The sequence below is a fragment of the Mirounga angustirostris genome, unplaced genomic scaffold (genome assembly GCF_029215605.1).
Source record: "Mirounga angustirostris isolate CCGP_5_RB_7025 unplaced genomic scaffold, mMirAng1.0.hap1 SCAF_1, whole genome shotgun sequence".
NCBI classification, from domain to species: Eukaryota; Metazoa; Chordata; class Mammalia; order Carnivora; family Phocidae; genus Mirounga; species Mirounga angustirostris.
Window position 1 is genome coordinate 54,176,351 of NW_026991709.1, and position 5,797 is coordinate 54,182,147.

A 5,797-nucleotide genomic window follows, 5' to 3' on the forward strand; every position below is an offset into this window, starting at 1 on the left:
CCTGGCTTCCTGCTGTTGACTTTCCTGGCATTGTCTGTTCTTTTGAAGCTTGGAGGTTCATCTTCCAGTCCTGAGTTCCCCAGTCTCTTTGTAATACATTTCCTTCTTGCTTAAGTCTTAAATCTGTTGCTTGTCACTACTGAAGGTCTTGCAGTTTTAAAGGCATTGGATAAATATTGCCAAATTCTTTCCAGAAAGTTGTATATCAGTGTATACCATCGCCAATGATATGTCTCCAAGTGTCTTTTCCAGAACTGAATATTAAATGTATATATGCATATGTGTGTGTGTAGATATCTGTCTCTCTATCTAATCTTTGTCATTCTGCCAGGTTAGAAATGGGACCTTATTTAAAATTTTTTTCATATCTTTGAATATTATTGAAGGTAAATTTGGGGGGATTAGGTGTCAGTACACTTTTATATGCAAGTTATAGAAACAAAATTCAAATTAGCTTAGGCAAAAAAAAGAGGTTTGGTTAGCACACATAAAATGGAAAGATACTGGGGTAGTTTATAGAATTGAATTAAGAAGTGTGGCAACCAAGGCCATGATGATGTGCTTATTGGCAGGCACTTCTGTATGCTCGGGTGTGTTCGCCTACTTGCCATTATGCTCTCACCCTCAGCCTCTCTCTGCACTCCCTGCCATTGATTGATTTCTTTCTGTCAAACAGTTCTCTTCATGTGGCAGGAGTTTATTGCTGTCATTAGTTTCAAACAGTCTCCCAGCCTAGAAGTCTTAGTGGAAAAAGATATTCTCATTTAATGTTCAGATGTGCTTTGGCCTTTCTTGGATCACTTGCCCACTCTTTGGATGGGTTGCCATGATTTGCCACACCTGGATTACTAGCCTATCCTTGGTTGGAATGATAGAGTAGGACATTGTTGCCAACACAGATTAGCAGCAACCCCCTTCCCAGAATGAAATGAAATGGGGAGGAGGGGTTCCCTTGAAGGCAAGGTAGTGGGGCAGGCAGAAATGTCCCCTACACATTTAGCAGGAGCTCTTGATTTGAGCAGATTGATTACATGTTGAAATCAATGCTTAAAGAATACTAAGACAGCAATGGTACATATGTAGGGTGATCATTTATCATCCAACCTGGGGCACTGTGGAAGAAGCTACTATTAATAATTAACAGAATGCACAGTTAACCCTATCTGGAGAACTGAGCAAGTGGAAGCAGAGAAGGCACTTAGAATTACTATGCTAACCTCTTTACTAAACCATACATGATTTTACAATTGCCATCAATACTTCCTAAGAGAAAACAACTTCTTTGAATTGGGACCAAAACTCCCAAAAAGGTCAAGATTCAAAAAGACTAAAGGGACCATTGGAACGGACCATTTGCTCCTCGATAGCTGGTTCTCTGGGGAATAACCTAGAGGTGGTGAATCACTGATGTCACTTGTAAAGTTTCATAGTAGCGTGGTTAATGGAGGGCCTCAAAGTCATGAACCTGATATACTTTAAAGTCCTGACTTTGTAATCTTGAGCAAGTTACTTGGCCTCTATAAACTTCAGTGTCTTCATCTCTAAAATGGAAATTATAATACCTCACATGATTGTGTTTAGATTTACCATGTATATAACATTACTGTATGCTTAATAGCACTGAGATGTTACCTGCTAATATTACAAAAAAGTAATAAATGCAAGAGAAAACTATATTTTATTTTATTTATTTATTTAGTTTTTTAGCAGATAGGACCTCCTAGTAAGCTTTGTTCATATGGGTTCTTTCATCCATCTTTAGATATTTACATCATCTGCTCTTCTGACCTGCCAATTCCTCCCACCCAAGATTCCCACAAATGTAGACAACACCCCATTTTATGGCAAGGAAGGAGTAGCCAAATGTTCCCCCATGTCGTTTAAAAATGTCTTTGGGTTTTTCACTTGTGTCACTGGGGCTTTTCAAAAATGATTTCAGGATTGGTAGAGGGAATCTGGTTCACAGGATTTTTAAAGTCAGTACACAGTGAGAAGGAGTGGTAGTAGATATGGTCCCAGATACAGCTCAGGAGGTAAAGTTTGTTGGGAATTAGGGTCACAAAGAGAGGGAACCACAGGGTCAAGGAATGTTATTCAGTGTGTTTGTAGGCATGGGGAAAGAGAGAAGGGGAGCTGGGGTGGGTCAGGGTTAAGGTCTAGGGAAAGAGAAGAGGGGACAGAATTGGGACAGAGAGGAATTACCAGACGATGGGTTGATACAAAGGAGATCAGATGAGAGAATTCCTGTTTCACAAAGAAAGGTAGTAGCTGATCTTTGGAGAGTGAGGATGGGAAGCCAAGGCAACGAGAAGCAGTCATCATTCTACAGTGAATCATGCGGGGACTGGATCTCACTGCCTGAACAAATGAGAGCATGAACAAAGATGCTTCACTTTAAAGAATCCTATCATCACTGGTTACTGTCTGTCTCTCTGTGTCTCTTTCTCTCTCTCCTCTCTTTCTTTCCCTCCACCCATCCCTACCCCCCCCCTCCATCTCTCTTCCTTTCTCCCTTCCTGAATGTTCCACTGTCTTTACTGAATCCAGAAGACCCATCGGAGAACTTCTAGCTATAGAAACAAGTAGAACTGAGCAGAGGCTGACTTATTAGGTGTGTCTGGGCAGCTTGATCTGTGAGTGGACCCATGTGTATGAATGAGTCAAACTCATGTACTCCACTACTGAAAGGTCTACAGATCAACTTAAAACTTTTATATTGTCCCTTCTCTAGTCTTAACTTCACAAATTCAACACTAAACTTATGATGTTGAAGTATATATCATTGCATTATGACTTGTCAAATTCACTCTTTCTACCAATATGCAAGTCTTAGTTGTATACTATTAAGTTACTTTACTACCCCATAGCCTTATTTTTAAAGGCCTCTTGAAAACAAGCATTTACTCTCTCTCTCTCTCTCTCTTTTTTAAAAGAGAAATAAGGACAAACAGGGTCCCTAGAGGGTGAAATAGCTAGCCAAACTCTTTTCTAGTTGTATAATAGAAACCTTCATATTTGCAAGCTACTGCTTCAGCTGAGTATCAGTATTTTCCTTTTAATGTTGACACTAAAAAGAAAGGGGACTTTTAAGGTTAATGTGTTCTGCTGTTAGAAACCTCTTCTTAGGGCGCCTGGGTGGCTCAGTTGGTTAAGTGACTGCCTTCGGCTCAGGTCATGATCCTGGAGTCCCGGGATCGAGTCCCGCATCGGGCTCCCTGCTCGGCGGGGAGTCTGCTTCTCCCGCTGACCCTCCCGCCTCTCATGTGCTCTCTCTCTCCTCTCATCCTCTCTCTCAAATAAATAAGTAAAATCTTAAAAAAAAAAAAAAAAGAAACCTCTTCTTACAAAAAACATAAGGCACAATGGGCGCCTGGGTGGCTCAGTTGGTTAAGCGACTGCCTTCGGCCCAGGTCATGATCCTGGAGTCCCGGGATCGAGTCCCGCGTCGGGCTCCCTGCTCAGTGGGGAGTCTGCTTCTCCCTCTGCCCCTCCCCCCTCTCATGTGCTCTCTCTCATTGTCTCTCTCTCAAATAAATAAATAAAATCTTTAAAAAAAAAAAAAAAACATAAGGCACATTAAAGTTACTACAGAATTCCAATGGCTCATAACTGCTGCTTACTTTAGCTTCAAGATTAAAAGTGGTTTTGCCACTATTAGCAAGAAAATGCATGTCTCTAACTTAACTCTTAAAATATGACAAAACCTCTGTCAATATTTTATTGTGGTGGGAAGAGAGATTTTTTCTTCCATTGATTTATTTATGTAGACAAAAATGGAACTTCCTGTGTTGCTCTTCATCAGGTAAAAAAGATATTTTTATTTTGTGTCACACCTTGGAATATTTGGAGACATTTGTAGGCCCAAGTCATAGCAGTTTAAATGTATTACTTAATTAGCAGAAAGTCTAAAGGTAGAAGATCTAGAATAGGCTGGACTCAACAATATCATTACAAACCCCATTTTTTTCTATCATCTTTATGATCCTTGTTATGTTGGCTTTTTAATCCTCACACTTGTTTCTTCACATCTAGAAGGTGGCTCCTGCAGCTACAGCATGAAATCCGTGTTCAGAAAGCAGAGGGAAGGGGTTGTCATGAAGTTCTGCCCTTGTATCTATCCCTCTTATAAAGATACAAAAGTTTCCACAGAAATCCTCCCAACAGACCTCTGCTTATGTCTCATTGTCCAAAACAGTGTCCCCAAATTTTTTTTTCAGTTTGATTTCAGTAGTTCATTTTGGAGACAAAGCAGTGCAAGAAGCTGGCCACACTTTCCTATTTCCCTTGGGCTCAGAGTTAGAAGGAGGGAAAGGCAGACATACAGACATTATAATTGGGTTTCAATACTCAAGAGTCATGAGAACATGGTTAGTTGCTGAACTCAGTTTCCAGGACAGTTGGAAAGTTCTGACTAGGTTCCAGTTCTTCACAGTGGTCACCACCCCAGCTCCTCCTTCCCCAAATGTGGACTCGCACACTGAGCCTGTGTAGCCATCTCATGTACCCTTCCTGGACACTTCCTCTGTTCTGTTAGCTAGAGGGGGTCACGTCTTGCACAGGGCTGGGCAGAGGAGTTCTGTTGCAAAGAAGGGAAATGGTACCAGCATCTACCACAGGGTGCTTTCACATTTTATCTATTTCATGCTATTAAGTTTGTTTTTAAATGGTTTCCGGTCACATTTACTTTGTTGATGCTTTCAGGTTGGCTCCTTTTATTTATCTGCTACAATCTCACTGGTGGGATCTTTCCAAAAGACAAATCTGACTTCATCATTAGCTTTCTATTTCCTCAGTGTGGCTTACAAGAATGGTCATGATCTGGCCTTTGCACACCTTTCCAGCATTTTTTCTTCCACGTGGCCTGCTTGGTATTTAGGTTCTCTCTTGCAGCTGTATCTTTGTTTTATTGTCTGCCTAGAAAATATCTTCCCTCCTCCACTTCCCTGTACTTTTTCCCACAGGCCAGCTTCTCCTTGTCCTTCAAAACTCAATGCTTTGAGAAACTCTTGTTAACACCCTGCCCCACTAAGCTCAAGAGCTTTCTTCTGTCCTTCCATAGCACCTCGTGGGAGTTCCTATAGCAGCCTGTATCTCTGTATTATGATTTATTGGTTAACATAATCCATCAATCTTTTGGTCCCAGCCTGAGATTTGTGAGATTAGGGACTGACTCATCCCTGTACTGTTTGTGACCCATAAGAGATGCTCAAATTGTATGTTTCCAATGGCAGAAAAGATGGTTAAGCTTGGTGGATGACAGACTGGGGTACTGTACAAACAATGATCTAATCCTGTTTCCTAGGAGGTTGGGATAAATTTAAGGTATTTCATTTTCTCTTGTTTCTCAGAACTTTAACATTATCAGACTCTAAGAATGGATTGCAAGTAGAAGATAAGGCTAAAGCAATGGAGCTTTACAAACAAAGATTATTTGGCAGAACTGACTCTGAACTGTAGAGAAAACTCACTGATACAAAGTCAACCTCACAACCACTATACTTTTTAAATGACCCACTAAGCTGTATATGCAGACCTAGGCCAGCAGTCCTCCCTGTCTTGTGCACCAGCTAGTTGAGTTAGCTACAGCTTTAAATTCTAAGGACTGAAAGCCACTAATTCAGGTGTCCATAGACACAAGTACTTGCCAGAAAGCAGACCTCTATAAAGCATTGCTTAATAAAAGCTCTAAGCAATCTACACACCTAGGAATAAATCTTGTAAAGATTGTTTTGCCTTTTTTTTTTTTTTTACACCAAATCCTTGATTCTGCTATTCTGTTACAGGTCACTCAACCCTA